This window comes from Mustela putorius, unplaced genomic scaffold, assembly GCF_011764305.1.
Source record: "Mustela putorius furo isolate JIRA1106 unplaced genomic scaffold, ASM1176430v1.1 tig00003972_pilon_pilon_pilon, whole genome shotgun sequence".
Classification (NCBI taxonomy): Eukaryota; Metazoa; Chordata; class Mammalia; order Carnivora; family Mustelidae; genus Mustela; species Mustela putorius.
In genome coordinates, this window is record NW_025422115.1 from 11,107,004 (window position 1) to 11,128,157 (window position 21,154).

The following is a 21,154-nucleotide window of genomic DNA, read 5'->3' on the forward strand; positions in this document are numbered from 1 at the left end:
GGAAAAATGGTAAAAGTCCATATGTTCTTTTCCCCAACTAAGCTATTCTTAGAATTCAAGTACTCTGGAGATAGCCACAAAAATTTCCTGAGTTGCTCTGCAGTTTGTTTTCAATTTAATGCCCTATACAGGGGATGCATACTGGCTGCTACATGTATTTTTGCCTTCAGTTGACATTCTTTGACTAATGATAAAGTCATAATGGAAGCAAAATGGCAACCCCCACATCAGGGAGTGAATAACAAGTTCTCAGGATTCCAACTATACACTTCCCGCAACAACTCAGGCTGTTCTTTGCACCCTGGAGACCCAATATGAGGGGCTGAATATTTCTATATTTCTTAAATATAGAAATATTTCTATACAAGAAATATTTCTATACAAGATGAGTAGGGAGAAGTTAAATACTGTATTCAGGAGCTGGATGACTCCTCCACTGATTTTCACTCAGGCATTTTATGAATTTAAATATATAAATCCATGTGAAAATTATAATAGATCACTGAATCTCTCCATTTTTATGGGATTTGTTTCCAGGAATTCAATGGAAGTGGGAGAAAAAGCAAGTTAATGGTAAGAACAGATAGTTTCTCAGATATTTGTGGCAGCTATCCAGTTCTGGAAAAATATGTAGAATATAAGACAAAATTTGTGTTATGCAGTTTTAGCTGTCCACCTATAATTATTCACAAAAATATTGTGAATAATTCATATTAATTCATATAATTTATATAATTATTTGGGGCCACCAACAAACAAGAAGGCAAACTGTAATGTGAAGTCAGTAAGTAACTACTGGAAAGTCAAGATGTTGGAAAAAGGAAGAGACTGAGGAATATGCAAGGGATACAATCTCACTGAATCTTCACCACCTTCTCAACAGGATCCTCCCCAGCCCCAGGAAATCAGAGAGGAAATAATTGGCAAATGCTGCAAACTAATGGGCAAAATTGAGGGAAATGGGCAAAAATAATGGAATCTCAAATCTGGGAATGGGATAAATTTACATGTCTGTTTATTTTCCCCAACTTAATCTTTCCCTACATTTGTCCGTGTGTGTGTGTGTGTGTGTGTGTGTGTACTGGAGTCATGAATTCTGCAATTCTATTTACCTTTCTTATTTTGCCTAACCCAGAAAAACATCCAAAATGTGGGTGTTTTTGGACAATCATCTGCCTGTTCTTTCTCTTCTGAAGTTTCTGTGCAAGTAGGTCATCCCATAGAAGAATATGCCTTGTCTGTCAATGTGCTTCATAAACAGACAGTAAGGGAACTGCTGCCTAGTTGTGTAAACTATAGGATATGATATTCCATACCATGGATGTAGTGGTTTTGGAGAATCTGAGATACATGCCATCTAGGTTGGTAAATATGTGCTTTCTGATGGGAAAGTGGCAGCGTCACCCAATGCTGATAAGTTTACACCCAAATCAAAAGAAATTGATCTCTCTTTATGGGCCTCCAGACAAATTATAGCAGTTTAATAAAAGGGATTGATTCCATTGTTAAAAATTATAATAAAAGAAAAAATGACCACATATAGAACATATTCTCTATTTCTAGTTCAAATATATAAAACAAGTAATCAGAAAAGAAGATGTGGTTGATATATACAATGGAATCTTACTCAGCCATCAGAAAGATGAATATCTACCATTTACATTGACATGGATGGAACTGGAGAGTATTATGCTAAGTGAGATAAGTCAATCAGAGAAAGACAGTTATGGTTTCACTCATAGGTGGAACATAAGAAATAGTGAAGAGGACAGTAGAGGAAGGGAGAGAATACTGAAGGGGAAGAAATAAGAGAGGTAGACAACCCATATGAGACTCCTGAGTCTGGGAAACAAACTAAAGGTTGTGAAAATGGAGGTGGGTGGGAGGAGGTGGTAACTATGTGATGGGCATTTAGGAGGGAATGTGATGTGGTGAGCAACAGGTGTTATACATAACTAATAAATCACTGAATATTACATCAAAAACTAACAATGTACTCGGGGCGCCTGGGTGGCTCAGTGCGTTAAGCCTCTACCTTCGGCTCAGGTCATGATCCCAGGGGCCTGGGATCGAGTCCCGCATAGGGCTCTCTGCTCAGCAGGGAGCCTGCTTCTCCTCATCTCTCTCTCTGTCTGTCTCTCTGCCTATTTGTGATCTCTCTCTCTGTCAAATAAATAAATAAAATCTTTAAAAAAAACTAACAATGTACTATACATTGGCTAATTGAATTTAAATTTTTATAAAGGGGAAAATATTAAATAAACAACATAATTTTAAAAGGACATTTACCTTATAATTCTCCCCTGTCAGAAAGAAAAAAAATTACAAGGAAGGTAATTTGTTTACAGATTTGTCCATAATGTAAGAGAAATAATTCCTCTAACACCTGTGGTAGCCAACCTTGCCACTCCTTACTCACAGTGGTGGAGTCAATTTTTTTTTTTCATAATAAACATGTTCAGCTTTTTTTTTTTTTTTAAACTTTACCTAAGAAGTCAAGTATCTTGCTTAAGTTTTCCTATGGAAGCTTTTGGTTTTTGTAGCAGTTGATTCCCCAGGGATTCAAAGATTCACCTACTGTATTCTCTAGACATTTATAAGAAAGCTTAATTTTTTTCTCCACCTTAAGTTTTCGTATTAATTCAACACTGGTTGATTTATTGTTAGGTGTTAATACCTTAAATGCTAGCAAAAAAGATACTTTAGCTTTACTAAATTTCTTAGTCTCCCAGGACTAAAGCCTTCTTGGATAAGTTGCAATACCATCAAAGTGAAGTCAAATATTTGAGGTATGTATTATTGGCCAACAGATGGAAGACAGTTTCAGTAGATGGAATCTGATTTCAGCCTAATATACCAATGAAACAATGTACTACACATACACACACAAAACAAACCTCCAACAATTTAGAGGATTGTAGATCCTTGACTTTTATGAAAACATTGTCTCTCCTGAGACGTTACATAAAGTATCAAAATTGTAGTCAAAATAAGCTGAAGAACACTTTCAGTCTTAAAATAGTTGTTGTTTCTTCATCTGTATTAGTTTTAACTTTGATAAAACATTATACATTTTCTGTAATAAGATTAAAGGTGTTTCTAATAGTGTGCTTATTCAGAAAATTAGGCCCTGGTTATAGGCATATTGCTTACTCTTCTGTGTTATTGGATTTTGTTGCTCTGAGAGCTCAAACGTATTATCAATACCCAGTAGCAACCACTTTCCTTACTGATAAAACCCAGACTTTGACCTTAGGACACTTAGCTTACTAATAGAAATCTCAAGCTGTTATTATTTTACAAGTTCTTAAGACTCATTCATCTCTCAGTGTGCTGCCTGACTAGCTATGAACAAATATTATCATCTAATCCTGGTGCTATTCTGTGCAAGTGTAACATTTTAAACCTTTCTATAATATTTCAATTTCCTGATAAAATAGGTTGAATTTGACTGTCTCACAGTCATTGAGATAGATAGTAAACCTTGCTATGATTTACCTATTATTCTTAGTGCCAGTGTTGATATAATATTGTTCACTGATATGTCCCGTGTTAGAGACCCAGAGGAGATACAAAAGCACCTTATGCAGTAGTCAACCCTCATGAAATTTTAGAGGCTTCTGTTTTCCCAAACATAAAGCCATTCATGTATAGCTGTTATACCAGCTGTTACATTAATCATCAGTCTTTTAAAAAAATTTTTCCAAGTTTACTGATATATAATTGATACACAGACAAACTTCATTTAATTGAACTTTCCTTTTTTATGCTTTGCAAATATTTCTTTTATTACAAATTGAAGGTTTGTTGCACACTTCATCAAGTAAATCAGTACCATTTTTCTAACAGTAATTAGCTTGTGTTTTGGGGGGACATTTTGATAATTCCTATAACATTTCAATCTTTGTCATTATTATTATATTGGTTATGGTGATCTCTGATCAGTGATTGTGACTGAGAGCTCAGATGATGGCAACATTTTTTAGCAATAAAGTATTTTTTGAATTAGAGTATATACATTTTTAAGACAAAATGCTATTACATATGAATAGACTACAATTTAGTGTAAACACAAATTTATATGCACTGGGAAATGAAAAAAATGATTCAATTTTTTGTAATATTAGTTTTATTGCAGCAGTTTGGAACCAAAACCACAATATTTCTGAGGCAGTCCTATACAGAAACAAAACAAAATGAAGCAAAAAACAAATTTAAAAAAACCTATATTTGATCAACGTATATAATCTGGTGACTTTGTACATATACATTAATGTTACTATCACTGCAATACAGTCACTAAACATGTTCATTCCCACCAAAAGTATTATTTATGTGTGTCTATTTGTTCTGGATGTGTGTGTGTGTGTGTGTGTGTGTGTGTGTGTGTGTGTGTCTGTGTGCAACATTTAGCATTCTCATAACACATTTTAAAATACACATTACCTTATTATTAACAAAGGCACTATGTTGTATGTCAGGTCTCTGGAGCTTACTCACCTGGTATAACTAAAACTTTACACCCATCAAACAACTACTCAAATCTCTCTCCCCCAAGTCCCTGGAAATTATCATTCTATTTTATACTTCTATACCACCGAGTATTTTATATGTTACATATAAGAAGAATCACACAGAATTTGTTCTTTTGTGAATGACTTATTACACTTAGCATAGCAGCTTATCAATATGTACACTTTGTCACAAAAGACAGTATTTCCTTTTTTAAGGCTGAGTAATATTTCATTGTATGTATTTCATTTTAATCCATTAATAAGTTGATGGGTATTTGAGTTATTGGCTATTGTGAATGATTCTGCAATATAAATGGTACTGCAGATACATCTTTTAGATCCTGATTTAAATATAAACCCAGAAGTGGGTTTGCTGGATCATTACATATATATGTAATGAATACATATATTTCATGTATATATATAGATTCATATATAAATCATATACATATAAATGTATATATTCATATATAAATTCAATATATCCATATTGAAACTTTATGCTATTATCCATAATGGCTATGACAATTTTCATCCCAACCAGCAATGTACCAGGATCCCTTTTTCTTCCTTTCTTTATCAAGACCTGTTGTAATTTGTATACTGAACATAGCCATTCGAATGCATGTGAGATGATATCACAACATAGTTTTGATTTGCATGTCTCTGATGATTAGTGATGTTAAGCATCTTTCCATATATCTGTTGACAATTTGTATGTTTTCTTTGGAGAATTGTATATTCCGGTTATCTATATTGATTTATTTATCTATCTAATTGTTATCTATCATCTACCTATCCATCCTATCATCTATCTATCTATCTATCTATCATCTATCATCTCTCATCTACCTACTTAATCATCTATCTTCTATTTTCTATCTATAATCTTTCATTTATCATCCATCTATTATCTATCATCCATTTATCCATCTGCCATCTACCATCTACCTATCATCAACCTATTATCTATTTATTGCCATTGAAGGAGTTTTTAAAAACATAATTTAGATATTATCACCTTATCAGATCTATAGCTTGCAAATATATTTTTCCCTTTTCATTTTATTGATGACTTTTGTTCTGCAGAAGCTTTTGATTTAATGTGGTCCCACTTGTTTATTTTTGCTTTTGTTACCTGTTTTTTTAAAATGTTATTTTAACAAGGAAATCCTTGCACATTCCAATGTCAAGGAGTTTCTCCCTCTCTGTATTTTCTCCAGAAGTTTTGCATCTTCTGGTATTACATTTAAATATTTATCTAAGAATTGGTTACAATAAATTCTGTTTAAAAAATAAGTAAAAATTAAAAAAAAAAAAGAATTGGTTATGTGAATGTTGAAACATATGGGTCCCATTTTATTCCTTTGTATGAAGATACCTAATTTCCCTAGCACCATTTATTGAAGATACTATATTTTTCTTATTTTATATGAATGGTGCCTTTTTTGAAGGGTACATTACCTTTGTCTATGTTTGTGAATTTATTTCTGGGCACTCTATTATGTCCCATTGGCTTATGTATCTCTTTTTAAACCAATACTCTACTGCTTTAATTACTGTTGTATGTAATGTAGTTTGAGGTCAGGAAGTGTGGTGCCTATAGCTTTTTATGCGTCTTCAAGATTTCTTTGGTTTTCTGAGATATTTTTTCTGTTCCTTATAAATTCAGGATTTTTTTTCTGTGAAAAAAATATGTAATTTTAATTATGATAGAAATTACATTAAATTTGAAGATCCTTTTGGGTCATAAAGACATTTTAGCAATACTATGCCTTCAGTCCATGAACATGAAACATATTTTCATAAAAATATATCTTTTTCATTTAATTCTTTCTTTCATCTATTTCTTTTTACTTTTTGAGCGATTTTTACTTTTAAAATAAAACATAATGTTTTTAGTCAATTACATCATTTTTAAAAGTTTGTATTTAAATTTTAGTTAACATATACTGTGATATTGGTTTCAAGAGTAGAATTTAGTGAGTCATCATTTGCAAGTGCCCGTATAGTACTCACCACAACAAATGCCCTTCTTAAAGCACATCATCCACTTACCTCATGGCCCAGCAGTTCTCAGTTTGTTCTCTATATTAAAGTCTCTCATGGTTTACTTCCTCCTCATTTTGCCCCTCACTCTATGTTCATCTGTTTGTTTGTTTTCTTAAACTCCACATTTGACTTTGGAAGTCATATAATATTTGTCTTTCTCTGACTGACTTATTTTGCTTAGTATAATACACTCCAGCAACACCACATCATTGAAAACGGCAAGATTTCATTCTTTTTGATGGCCGAGTAATAAGCCATTAAATATATACACCACATTTTCTTTATCCATTCATTAGCCAGTGGAGGTTTGGGTTCTTTCCATAATTTGGCTATTGGGAATAACATTGCTGTAAAAATGGGGTACATGTGCCCCTTTGAATCAGTATTTTTGTATCCTTTTGTATCCCTATTTTTGCATCCTTGGCTCCAGTTTTGTTTTTCTTTTTTCAAAATTGCTTTGACTATCTGGGGTCTTTTTTGGTTTTATATTAATTTCAGGATTATTGTAGTTCTATGAAAAATGTTGCTCGTAATTTCTAAGTATTGCATAAAATTGTACGATTTTTTGGGTAAAATTGTAGAATTTTTGTATCAGTATATTTGTATCCTTATCCTTTTTTGTATCCTTTTGTATCCTTTGTGTAAATGTAGTAGTAGTGTAAATGTCGTAGTGCACTGGCTGGATTCTAGTAGCTCTATTTTGAACATTTTGAGGAACCTCCATACTATTTTCCAGATTGGCTGCACCAGTTTGCATTCCCAACAATAATGTAAGGAGGTTCTCCTTTCTCTCAGTCTTTGCAAAAAATCTTTTATTTCCTGTGTTTTATTTTTAGCCATTCTGACAGATGTGAGTTGATATCTCATTGTGCTTTTGACTTGTATTTCCTTGATGATGAGTGAGTGATAATTATCATTTCATGTATCTCTTAGTCATCTATATGTCTTTGGGAAAATGTCTGTTCATAACTTCTGCACATTTTTAGTTGGATTATTTGTTTGTTTGTGTTTTTTAGGTACTGAGTTTATAAATTCTTTAAGTTCTTTGCATATTTAGGATAATAAACCTGTATCAGATATGTCATTTGCAAATATCCTCTCTCATTCCCTAGGCTGCATTTTAGTTTTTTTTTTTAATTTATTTTTTATTTATTTTTGGCATAACAGTATGCATTATTTTTTCACCACACCCAATGCTCCATGCAATCTGTGCCCTCTATAATACCTACCACCTGGTACCCCAACCTCCCACCCACCCAATTCAAACCCCTCAGATTGTTTTTTAGAGTCCATAGTCTCTCATGGTTCAACTCTCCTTCCAATTTCCCTCAACTCCCTTCTCCTCTCTAATTCCCCATGTCCTCCATGCTATTTGTTATGCTCCACAAATAAGTGAAACCATATGATAATTGACTCTCTCTGCTTGACTTATTTCACTCAGCATCATCTCTTCCAGTCCCGTCCATGTTGATACAAAAGTTGGGTATTTGTCCTTTCTGATGGAGGCATAATACTCCATAGTGTATATGGACCACATCTTCCTTATCCATTCTTCCGTTGAAGGGCATCTTGGTTCTTTCCACATTTGGGCGACTGTGGCCATTGCTGCTATAAACATTGGGGTACAGATGGCCCTTCTTTTCACTACATCTGTATCTTTGGGGTAAATACTAGTAGTGAAATTGCAGTGTCATAGGGAAGTTCTATTTTTAATTTCTTGAGGAATCTCCACACTGTTCTCCAAAGAGGCTGCACCAACTTGCATTCCCACCAACAGTGGAAGAGGGTTCCCCTTTCTCCACATCCCCCCCCCCAACACATGTTGTTTCCTGTATTGCTAATTTTGGCCATTCTAACTGGTGTAAGGTAATATCTCAATGTGGTTTTAATTTGAATCTCCCTGATGGCTAGTGATGGTGAACATTTTTTTATGTGTCTGATAGCCATTTGTATGTCTTCATTGGAGAAGTGTCTATTCATATCTTCTGCCCATTTTTTATATGCTTGTCTGTTTGTGTGTGTTGAGTTTGAGGAGTTCATTATGGAACTTGGATATCAACCTTTTGTCTGTACTGTCATTTGCAAATATCTTCTCCCATTCCGTGGGTTGACTCTTTGTTTTCTTGACTGTTTTCTTTGCTGTGAATAAGCTTTTGATTTTGATGAAATCCCAAAAGTTTATTTTTGCTTTTGTTTCCTTTGCCTTTGGAGACATATCTTGAAAGAAGTTGCTGTGGCTGATATCGAAGAGATTACTGCCTCTGTTCTCCTCTAGGATTCTGATGGATTCCTGTCTCACATTGAGGTCTTTTATCCATTTTTTTTATATAATTTTTTATTTTTTATAAACATATATTTTTATCCCCAGGGGTACAGGTCTGTGAATCACCAGGTTTACACACTTTTATCCATTTTGAGTTAATCTTTGTGTATGGTGTAATAGAGTAGTCGGGTTTTATTCTTCTACATATAGCTGCCCAGTTTTCCCAGCACCATTTATTGAAAAGACTGTCTTTTTTCCACTGTATATTTTTTCCTGCTTTGTCAAAGATTATTTGCCCATAGAGTTGAGGGTCCATATCTGGGCTCTCTACTCTGTTCCACTAGTCTATGTGTCTGTTTTTATGCCAGTACCATGCTGTCTTGGTGATCACAGCTTTGTAGTAAAGCTTGAAATCAGGTAGCGTGATGACCCCAGTTTTTTTTTTTAATTCTTTATTTAAATTCAATTTAGTTAACATATATTGTATTATTAGCTTCAGAGTAGAATTTAATTATTCATCAGCAGCATAAAACACCCAGTGCTCATTACATCAGGTGCTTTTTTTTTTTTTTTTTTTTTTTTTTTTTTTTTTGGTGCATATTTTTTTTCCTTTTATTTTTTTTAATATAATTTTTTATTTTTTATAAACATATATTTTTATCCCCAGGGGTACAGGTCTGTGAATCACCAGGTTTACACACTTCACAGCACTCACCAAAACACATACCCTCCCCAATGTCCATAATACCACCCCCTTCTCCCAAACCCCCTCCCCCCAGCAACCCTCAGTTTGTTTTGTGAGATTAAGAGTCACTTATGGTTTGACTCCCTCCCAATCCCATCTTGTTTCATTGATTCTTCTCCTACCCACTTAAGCCCCCATGTTGCATCACCACTTCCTCATATCAGGGAGATCATATGATAGTTGTCTTTCTCCGCTTGACTTATTTCGCTAAGCATGATACCCTCTAGTTCCATCCATGTTGTCGCAAATGGCAAGATTTCATTTCTTTTGATGGCTGCATAGTATTCCATTGTGTATATATACCACATCTTCTTGATCCATTCATCTGTTGATGGACATCTAGGTTCTTTCCATAGTTTGGCTATTGTGGACATTGCTGCTATAAACATTCGAGTACACGTGCCCCTTTGGATCACTACGTTTGTATCTTTAGGGTAAATACCCAATAGTGCAATTGCTGGGTCATAGGACAGTTCTATTTTCAACATTTTGAGGAACCTCCATGCTGTTTTCCAGAGAGGTTGCACAAGCTTGCATTCCCACCAACAGTGTAGGAGGGTTCCCCTTTCTCCACATCCTCGCCAGCATCTGTCATTTCCTGACTTGTTGGTTTTAGCCATTCTGACTGGTGTGAGGTGATATCGCATTGTGGTTTTGATTTGTATTTCCCTGATGCCGAGTGATATGGAGCACTTTTTCATGTGTCTGTTGGCCATCTGGATGTCTTCTTTGCAGAAATGTCTGTTCATGTCCTCTGCCCATTTCTTGATTGGATTATTTGTTCTTTGGGTGTTGAGTTTGTTAAGTTCTTTATAGATTCTGGACACTAGTCCTTTATCTGATATGTCGTTTGCAAATATCTTCTCCCATTCTGTCAGTTGTCTTTTGATTTTGTTAACTGTTTCCTTTGCTGGACCCCAGTTTTATTTTTGTTAATTGTTTTCTTTGCTGTATAGAAGCTTTCATTTTAATGTAGTCCATTTACTTTATTTTTGCTTTTGTTTTCCCTAGTTCATGAAACATATCTAGAATGAAGTTGCTATACTTTATCAAAGAGATTACTGCCAATGTTCTCTTCCAGGATTTTTATGACTTTATGTCTCACATTTAGGTCTTTTGTCCATTTAAAATTTATATTATGTGTATAGTGTAGGAACGTGGTCAAGATTCGTTATTTGCATATTTCTGCTCACTTTTCCCAGCACCATTTGTTGCAGATGCTGCCTTTTTTCCATTGGATAGTCTTTCCTTCTTTGTTGAGAATTAACTGACCATATAGATGTGGGTTTATTTCTGGATTTTCTATTCTGTTCTATTGATATATGTGTCTATTTTTGTACTCGTACTATACTGTTTTGATCACAATGGCTTTGTAATATAACATGAAGTCTGGAATCATGATGGCTCCAGTTTTGTTTTTGTTTTTTCAAAATTTCCTTGACTATCTGGGGTCTTTTTTCGTTTTATATTAATTTCCGGATTGTTCTAGTTCTATGAAAAATGTAATTTGTAAGTATTGCATAAAATTGTAGGATTTGGGGAGTAGTATATTTTAACAATATTTGTTCTTCCAGTCCATGGACATGGAGTATATTTCCTTTTTTTTCCCTATCATCTTCAATTTTTTTCATAAGTATCATATAGTTTACAGAGTACTGAGACTTTACTTCCTTGGTTAGATTTATTTCTAGGTATCTTATTATTTTGGGTGCCATTATGAGTGGTATGGTTTTCTTAATTTCTCTTTCTGCTGCTTCATTAATTGCTTAGAAATGAAACAGATTTCTGCACAAATATTTTGCATCCTATGTCTTCACTGAATTTGAATCAGTTCTAGCAATTTTTGATGGTCTTTTTTTTTTTAAATAGAATATTATCTGCAAATAGTGAAAGTTTTACTTCATCCTTAGTGATTTAGATACCTTTTATTTCTTTGTGTGGTTTGATTACTGTGGCTATCAGCAATATGATAAATAAAAGTGGTGAGAGTGAACATCCTTGTTTTATTCCTCACCTTATGGGGAAAGCTCTGTTTTTTTCACATCAAGGATGATTTTAGCTGTGGATTTTTCACTGATGGCCTTTATTGTGTTGAGGTATGTTCCCTCTAAATCTACTTTGTTGAGGGTTTTTATCATGAATGGATCTTGTACTTTGTCAAATACATTCTCTGTATCTATTGAAATGATCCTATGGTTCTTTAGGTCCACATATGCAATGGAATGTCCTGTATCACATTGATTGATTTGTGAATATTGAACAACACTTGCAACCAGTGAGTAATTTCCACTTGATTGTGGTGAATGCTTTTTTTGATGTATTCTTTGGACTCAATTTTCTCATATTTTATTGAGAATTTTTGCTGCATGGTCATCAATAATATTTGTCTGTAGTTTTATTTTTCAGGAATGCCTTTATCTGTTTTTTGGTATCAAGGTAATGCTGGTTTCATAATATGAAATTGGAAGATTTCCTTCCTTTTCTATTTTTTGGAATAGTTTGAGAAGAATAGGTATTACTGATTTTTAAATGCTTGGTAGGTTAACTTCAGGGTTTTCTATTCTGTTCTATTGATCTGTGTGCCACTTTTGTGCCAGTTGATCACTATAGCTTTGTAATGTAACTTGAAGACCATAATTGAAATGTCTCCAGGTGTGTTTTCATTTTCAAAGGTTATTTTGGCTATTTTGTTCATTTGTGGTTCCAAATAAGCTTTAGGATTATTTGTTCTAGCTCTGTTAACAGTGCTTTTGGTATGTTTATAAGAATTACATTAAACGAGTAGATTGCTTTCAGTAACATAGACATTTTAACAATATTTGTTCTTCAATATATGAGCATGTATATTTTTCAAGTTCCTGGTGTCATCTTCAGTTTCCTTCACAAATGTCCTGTAGTTATCAGGGTACAGATATTTTAACTCTATGGTAAAATTTATTCTTATGATCTTATAGTTTTTGATGCAACTTTAAATGGTATTTGATTTCTCTTTCTTGTTTATTTATTTATTTATTTATTTATATTATGTTATGTTAGTCACCATACAGTACTTCATTAACTTTGATATAGTATTCCATGATTCATTGTTTGGATATAACACACAATTCCCATCAAAATATGTGCCCTCCTTAATACCCATCACTTGGCTAACCCATCCTCTCACACCTCTCCTCTCTGAAACCCTCAATTTGTTTCCTGGAGTCCATAGTTTCTTGAGGTTCATCCCTCACTCTGAAATGCCCCCTCTTATTTTTCCCTTTCTTCTTCTAATGTCCTCCATGCTATTCCTCATGTTCCATATATAAGTAAAACTATATGATAATTGTTTATCTCTGCTTGACTTATTTCACTTAGCATAATTCCTCCAGTTCCATCCATGTCCACACAAATAGTGGGTGTTCATCCTTTCTGATGGCTAAGTAATATTCCTTTGTATATGTGGACCACATCTTCTTTATCCATTAATCTGTTGAGGGGCATCTTGGCTCTTCCCACAGCTTGGCTATTGTGGACATTGCTGCTATGAACATTGGGGTACATGTGCAACTTCTTTTTACAACATCTGTATTTTGGAGGTAAAACCCAGTAGTGTAATTCCTGGGTTATAGGGTTGCTCTATTTTTAACTTCTTGAGGAGCCACCATACTGTTTTCCAAACTGGCTGTACCAACTTGTGTTCCCACCAAGAGTGTAAGAGGGTTCCCCTTTTTCCACAACTTCTCCAACATTTGCTGTTTCTTTCCATTTTTGCCATTCTAACTGGTGTAAGGTGGTCTCTCAAAGTGGTTTTGATTTGAATTTCCCTGATGGCTAATGATGATGAACACTTTTTCATGAGTTTGTGAGCCATTCATATGTCTTCTTTGGAGAAGTGTCTGTTCATGTCTTCTGCCTATTTTTTCCACTCAATTATTTGTTTTTTGAATGTTGAGTTTGAGAAGTTCGTTGTAGATCTTGGATACCAGCTTTTTATCTGTAATAACATTTACAAGTATCTTCTCCCATTCCGTGGGTCACCTCTTTGTTTCATTGACTCTTTCATTTGCTGTGCAGAAGCTTTTTATCTTGATGAAGCCCCAAATATTCATGAAAGACCTTAATGTGAGATAGGAATCCAACAAACTCCTAGAGAAGAACATAAGCAGTAACTTCTTTGACACATCAAGTTCTTTCAAGTCATGTCACCAAAGGCAAGGGAAACAAAAGCAAAAGTTGATTTCTTTTTCTGCTGTTTCATTATTAGTGTATCAAAATGTAACAGATTTGTATATGTTGATTTTGTATTCTGTGACTTTACTGGATTTGTGCATCATTACTACATGGTCAATTAATTTTTGACAAAACAGGATAGATTATCCGATGGAGGGAAAAGGTCTCTTCAGCACCTGATGTTGGAAAAACTATACAGCAACGTGCAAATAATGAATCTGGACCATTTTAATGCACCATAAAAAAAGATAAAATCAAGTGGGTTAAAGACCTAAATGTACACAGGAAACCCTTAAAATCCTAGAGGAGAACAAAAGAAGTAATTTCTATGACAGAGGCCATAGTGACTTCATTCTAGATATTTGTTCTGAGGCAAAGGAACAAAAGCACAAATTAGCTAATAGAAATGGATCAAAATTAAAAGCTTCTGCAGAGTGAAGGGAAAAATAACAAAAATAAAAGGCAACCTACAGAAAGGAAGAAGATATTTTCAAGTGACATACCTGATAGAGGGTTATTATCAAAATTTATAAAGAACTTATCAAACTCAATACCCCAAAACCAAACAATCCAATTAAAAATGGGAAGAAGGCATGAGCAGACATTTATACAAAGAAGACATTCAGATGCCCAACAGGCAAATGAAAAGATGCTCAACATCACTCATCATCAGGGAAATACAAATCACAACTACATGGAGATATCATCTCACACTAGTCAGAGTGGTTTAAGTGAACAACATAAGGTTCAACAAATATTAATGAGGGTGTGGATAAAGGGGAAGGCTGTTATGCTATTAGTGCAAATGCAAACTGGTACAGCCACTGTGGAAAACACTGTGGAGGTTTCTCAAAAAGCTAAAAATAGACCTACCCTACAACCAAGCAATTGCAGTACTAGGTATTTAAACAAAGGATACAAAAATACTGATTTGAGTAATCCATGCATCCTGATGTTTACTGCAGCATTATCTATCATATCCAAATTTTGGAAGGAGCACAAATGCCCATAAGCTGATAGATGGATAAGGAACATGTGGTGTGTATATAAACAATGGAATATTACTCAGCCATAAAAAGGAACAGAATCTTGTCATTTGCAGCAATGTGGATGGAGTTAGGGAGTATTACACTAAGTGAAATGTCAGTCAGAAAATGACAAATATCATATGATTTCGCTTATATGTGGAATTTAAGAAACAAAAAAATGATCATAATGTAAAAAAAAAAAAAAAAAAGAGGAAAACCAAGAAACAGACTCTTAACTAGAGAGAACAAATTCATGGTCACTGAAGGGGAGGAGAGTAGCAGGATATGTTAAATAGGTGATAAGGATTAAGGACTGCACTTGTGTTGAGCACCAGGTATTGTATACAAGTGTCGAGTCACTAAACTTTACACCAGAAACTAATATTACTTTGCATACAAAGTAACTAGATTGAGGCAGGAAAGCTTTAAAAAATATTTGATAGAATTTGTCTGTGAAGCCATCTGGCCCTGAAGGTTTTGTTTTTATTGTTGTTGTTTGGATTTTTTAAATTACTGCTCCAATATCTTCACTGGTTATCAAAGCTTTGTTTTTCTTCCTGTATCAAAGTTGGTAATTTATATATTTCTAGGAATTTATCCATTTCTTCAAGGTTGTCCATTTTGTTGACATACAGTTTTTCATAATATTCTCTTATAATTTTTTGCATTCAGTGACATTGGTTGTTATTTCTCCTCTCTTGTGGTTTTATTTAATTGGGTCCTTTCTCTTTTCTCTTTCATAGTCTGCCTATATGTTTCTCAATTTTAAAAGGAACCAGCTCCTGGTTGTATGAAATTTTTTTAACTTTTTAATTATTTTTGTTTTTTTAAATTTTATTTCATTCAAATTCAATTAGCATATATGATACTCTCTGTTTCAGAAGTAGAATTCAGAAATTCATCAGTTGCAAATAACAACCAGTGCCCATTACATCATGTGTCCTCCTTAATGCACATCACCCAGTTACCCCATCCCCTGACCTATCTCCCTTCCAGCAACCTTCAATTTATTTCCTATAATTAAGAATCTCTTATGGTTTGCCTCCCACTCTGATTTCAACTTATTTAATTTTTCCCTCCCTATGGTACCCTGTTTTGTCTATTAAATTACACGTATGAGTGAGATCATGTGATAGTTGTCTTCCTCTGATTGACTTAATTTGTTTAGCATAATAACCTCTAGTTTCATCCACATCATTGTAAATGGTAAGATTTCATTTTTGATGGCTAAGTAATATTCCAGTGTGAGTGTGTGTGTGTGTGTGTGTGTGTGTGTGTGTGTGTATTACATCTGCTTTATCCATTCATCATCAGGGGACATGCAGGCTCTTCCATAGCTTAGCTATTGTGGATATTGTTGCTATAAACACTGGAGTGCACTTGCCCCCTTTGGATCACTATGTTTGTATCCTAAACCTAGTAATGCAATTTCTGGGCTGTAGGGTAGTTATATTTTTAACTTTAATATGAAAAAACAGAGTGCTGTACCAGCTTGCAATCCAACAACAGTGTAAGGAGGTTCCCCTTTCTCTGCATCCTCACCAACATTTGTTGTTTCCTGATTGGTTAATTTTAGACATTCTGACTACTGTGAGGTGGTATCTCATTGTAGTTTTGATCTGCATTTCCTTAATTCCAAGTAATACTGAACATTTTTTTCATATGTCTGTTGACCATTTTTGTGTCCTCTTTGAAGAAATGTCTATTTAAGTCTTCTTTCGATTACATGACTGGATTATTTGATTTTGGGTGGTGAGTTTAACAAATTCTTTATAAATCTTAATATTAACCCTTTATCTGATAAGACATTTTCATGTATCTTCCAATCTGCAGTTTGCTTTTGGCTTTGTCTATCTCCTTAGCTGTTCAAAAGGTTTTTTAGTTTTTTTTTTTTAATCTTTATAAAGTCCCAATAGTTCATTTTTGCTTTCGTTTCCCTTGTCTTTAGAGATGTGTCTAGCAAGAACTTGCTGCAGTTTTGGTCAAAGAGGTTCCTGCCTGGGTTCTTTTCCAGGATTTTGATGGAGTATCGTCCCACATTTAAGTCTTTTATCCATTTTGAGTTTATTTTTGTGTATACTGTAAGAAAATGGTCCAGTTTCATTCCCTGAATGTGGCTATCCAGTTTTTTCAGCAAGATTTTTTGAAGAGAATGTCTATTTTCCATTGAGTATTCTTTCCTGTTTTGTTGAAGATTAGTTGACCATAGAGTTTAGGATCAATTTCTGGGTTCTCCATTTTCTTCTACTGATCTACGTGTCTGTTTTTATGCCAGTACCATACTATCTTGATGACTGAAGCTTTGTATTATAGCATAAAGCCCAGCATTGTGATGCCATCAGATTTGGCTTTCTTCTTCAAAATCCTTCTGGATATTTGGGGTGTTTTCTGGTTCCATACAAATTTTAGGATTGTTTGTTCCAGCTCTGTGAAAAATTTTGATGGTTTTTCCATAAGGATTGCCCTGAATGTATAGATTGCTCTGGGTAACATAGACATTTTAACAATATTTGTTCTTCTAATAAATGAGCATGAAATGTTTTTTCATTCCTTTGTGTCTTCCTCAATTTCTTTCATAAGTGTTCTATAATTTTCATAGTAAGGTCTTCTACCTCTTGACTTAAGTTTATTCTTAGATATCTTATGGGTTTTGGTGCAATTATAAATAGGATAAATTCCTTAATTTATCTTCATCCTGTCTCCTTTCAGTGAGAAAGCTTATTTCAGTGTATTGATTTTATATCCTACCATGTTGCTGAGCTCCTGTATGAAAGCTAGCAAATTTTGAGTGGAGTCTTTGGGGTTTTCCACATAGAATATCATGTCATCTGCAAAGAGTGAGAGTTGACTTCTTTGCCAATTTGAATGCATTTTATTTCTTTTGGCTGTTTGACCACTGAGGCCAAGACTTCTAGTACTATGTTCACCAGCAGTGCTGAGTGTGGATATCCGTCTTGCTCTCAATTTTTGTCCATTGAGAATTATATTTGCTGTGGGCTTTTCATAGATGGCTTTTATGATATTAAGATAGGTTGCCTCTGTCCCAACACTGTGGAAAGATTTAATCAAGGACAGATGATATATTTTGCCAAATGCTTTTGCTGTGTCAATTGAGATCATATGATTATTCTATCTTTTGATAATGTTATATGTCAAGTTGATTGATTTGCAAATGTTGAACCATCCTTGCAGCCCATGATTAAAACCTGCTTCACTGTGTTGAATAATCCTTTTTTTAAGATTTTATCTACTCATTTGTCAGAGTGAGCACAGGCAGACAGAGTGGTAGGCAGAGGCAGAGAGAGAAGCAGGATCCCTGCTGAGCAAGGAACCTGATGCTGGACTCAATCCCAGGATGCTGGAATCATGACCCGAGCTGAAGGCAGTGGTTTAACCAACTGAGCCACCCAGGCATCCTGGTGAATAATCCTTTTAATGTACTGTTGGATCCTATTGGCTAGTATCTTGGTGAGAATTTTGGCATCCATGTTCATAAAGAATATTGGCCTGTAATTCTTCTTTTTGGTGGGGTCGCTGGTTTTGGAATCAAGGCAATGCTGGTTTCATAGAACAAGTTTAGAAGTTTTCCTTCCATTTCTATTTTTTGAAACAGCTTCACAGGAAGAGGTATTAATTTCTTTAAATGCTTGGTACAGTCTTAGGGGAGTCATCTGGTCCTGGACTCCTGTTTATTGGGGAAGTCTTGATTACTGATTCCATTTTGTTGCTGTTTTGGGTTTGCTCAGATTTTCTGTTTCTGCCAGTTTCAGTTTTAGTAGTTTTTTAGTAGTATAATTCTAGGAATGCATCCATTTCTTCCAGATAACCTAATTTGTTGGTATATAGTTGTTCATAATATGTTCTTATAATTGTTTCTATTATTTGTGTGTGTGTGTGTGTGTGTGTGTGTTGGCTGTGATCTCCCATCTTTCATTTATGATTTTATTTATTTGGGTCCTATCTGTTTTCTTTTTAAGTCTGGCTACGGGTTTACTGTTCTTACTAATTATTTCACAGAGCCAACTCCCCATTTCATTGATCTGTTTTACTGTTCTTTTGGTTTCTATTTCATAGATTTCTGCTCTTATATTTATTATTTCTCTTCTGCTTGGTTTAAGTTTTATTTACTGTTCTTTCTTCAATTTTTTTAGGCATAAGTTTAGATTTGTATTTGAGACTTTTCTTGTTTCTTGAGAAAGCCTTGTATTGCTATGTACTTCCCTCTCAGGACTGCCTTTGTTGCATCCCAAAGGTTCTGAACTGTTTTGTTTTCATTCTCATTTGCTTTTTTGTTGTTGTTCTTCTTCTTTAACTTCCTTGTTGTCCCATTCATTCTCTGGTAGGATTCTCTTTAACTAACATGTATTTGGGTTTCTTTCATATTTTCTTTTATCATTGAGTTCAAGGCTTAAAGCATTGTGGCCTAAAAATATGCAGGGAATATTCCCAATCTTTTGGTACTGATTGAGACCTGATTTGTGATTCAGTATGTGATATAGTTTGGAAAGTGTTCCATGTTCATTTGAGAAGAATGTGTATTCTGTTGCTTTAGGATGAAATCCTCTGTATATATCTATGAAGTCCATCTGGTCCAGTGTGTTATTCAAAGCCCTTGTTTCACTATAGATCTTCTGCTTAAAAGATCTGTCCTTTGCTGTGGGTGGGGCATTAAAGTCCCCTACTCTTATTGTTTTATTAACAATATATTTCTTTAATTTTGTTATTAATTGATTTATATAATTGACTGCTCCCATGTTAGGTACATTAATATTTTTACGTGTTAGATATTCTTGTTAGGTACACCCTTTTATTATGATATTGTTATCTCTCTTCATCTCTCATTATAATCGTTGGTTTAAAACTTAATTTGTCTGATATAAGGATTGCTGCCCAGCTTTATTTTGGTGTCCATTACCATGATAAATGGTTCTCCACCCCCTCACTTTCAACATGTAGTCTAGACCTTCAGTCTAAAATGAGTCTCTTGTTGATAGCATATGGATGGATTTTTTTAAATTTTCAGTTAGCCAGCATATAGCACATCATAAGGTTCAATAATTTTAATTAGTTGCATATTAATTAGTGCTCATCCCAACATGTGCTTTCCTTTATACCCACCACCTGGTCACCCATCCCCCCATCTCCTTCTATTCAGTAATCCTCGGTTTGTTTTCCACAGTTCAGAGTCTCTTATAGTTTTTCTCCCTCTCTAATGTCTTCCCATTTAGTTTTCATTCCCTTCCCATATGGTCCTCAGCTCTATTCCTTATATTGCACATATGAGTGAAATCATATGGTAATTCTTTCTCTGTTTGGCTTATTGTTCTTTTTATCTAATCTGATACCCTGTGTCTTTTGATTTGAGCATTTAATACATTTATATTCAGAGTAATTATTGATAGATAGGAATTTAGTGTCACTGTATTACCTGTAAAGTCACTGTTTCTTTATGTTGACCCTGTTCCTTTCTGGTATTTGTTACATTTGGGTTCTTCCTTCACTTAGTGGATCCCCTTTAATCTATCCTGCAGAACTGGTTTAGTGATCATAAATTATTTTTGCTTTCTGATTGTCCCGGAAGTTCTTTATCTCTCCTTCTATTTCGAATGACAAGCTTGCTAGATGAAGTATTCTTGGATGAATATTTGTCTCATTTAGTACCCTGAATATATCATGCCAGCCATTTCTGGCCTGCCAGGTCTCTGTGGATAGGTCTGCTTATGTTTCATCCCTTGCAGGTTAAGGACTTCTTGTCTCAGGCTGCTCCCAGGATTTTATTTTTACCTCTGAAATTTGCAAGTTTCACTATTATATGTTGAATTGACATATTTTTATTGGTTTTGAAGGTGCCTGTCTTTGCCTCCTGGAGTTGAATTCCTCTTTCTTTCCCCAGATTAGGGAAGTTCTCAGCTATAATTTGTTCAAATAATCTTTTTGTCATTCCCTATCTTTCCTCTTACTTTGGGTCCCTAGCAGTTCTAATATTGTTTCACTTTATGGTTTTGCTGATCTCTTGTATCCTCCTTTCATGATCTAGTAGTTTATCTCTTTTTCTAGGCTTCCTTATTTTCCATCATTTCATCTTCTGTATCACTGACTCTCTCTTCAGCCTCATTTACCATAGCACTTAGAGCCTCCATTTTTTTTTTTATTGAACCCCAGTAGTAGCTTTTTTATTTCAACCTGATTCGGTTTTAGTTTTTATTTCTCCACTAATGGACTCTCTAGAGTTCTTCTATGTTTTTTTCAAGCCCAGCAGTATCCTTATAATCATTGTTTTTAATTCTAGTTCCAACATCTTGCTTCTGTCCATATTTATTATATCCCTGGCTGAGAGTTCTGC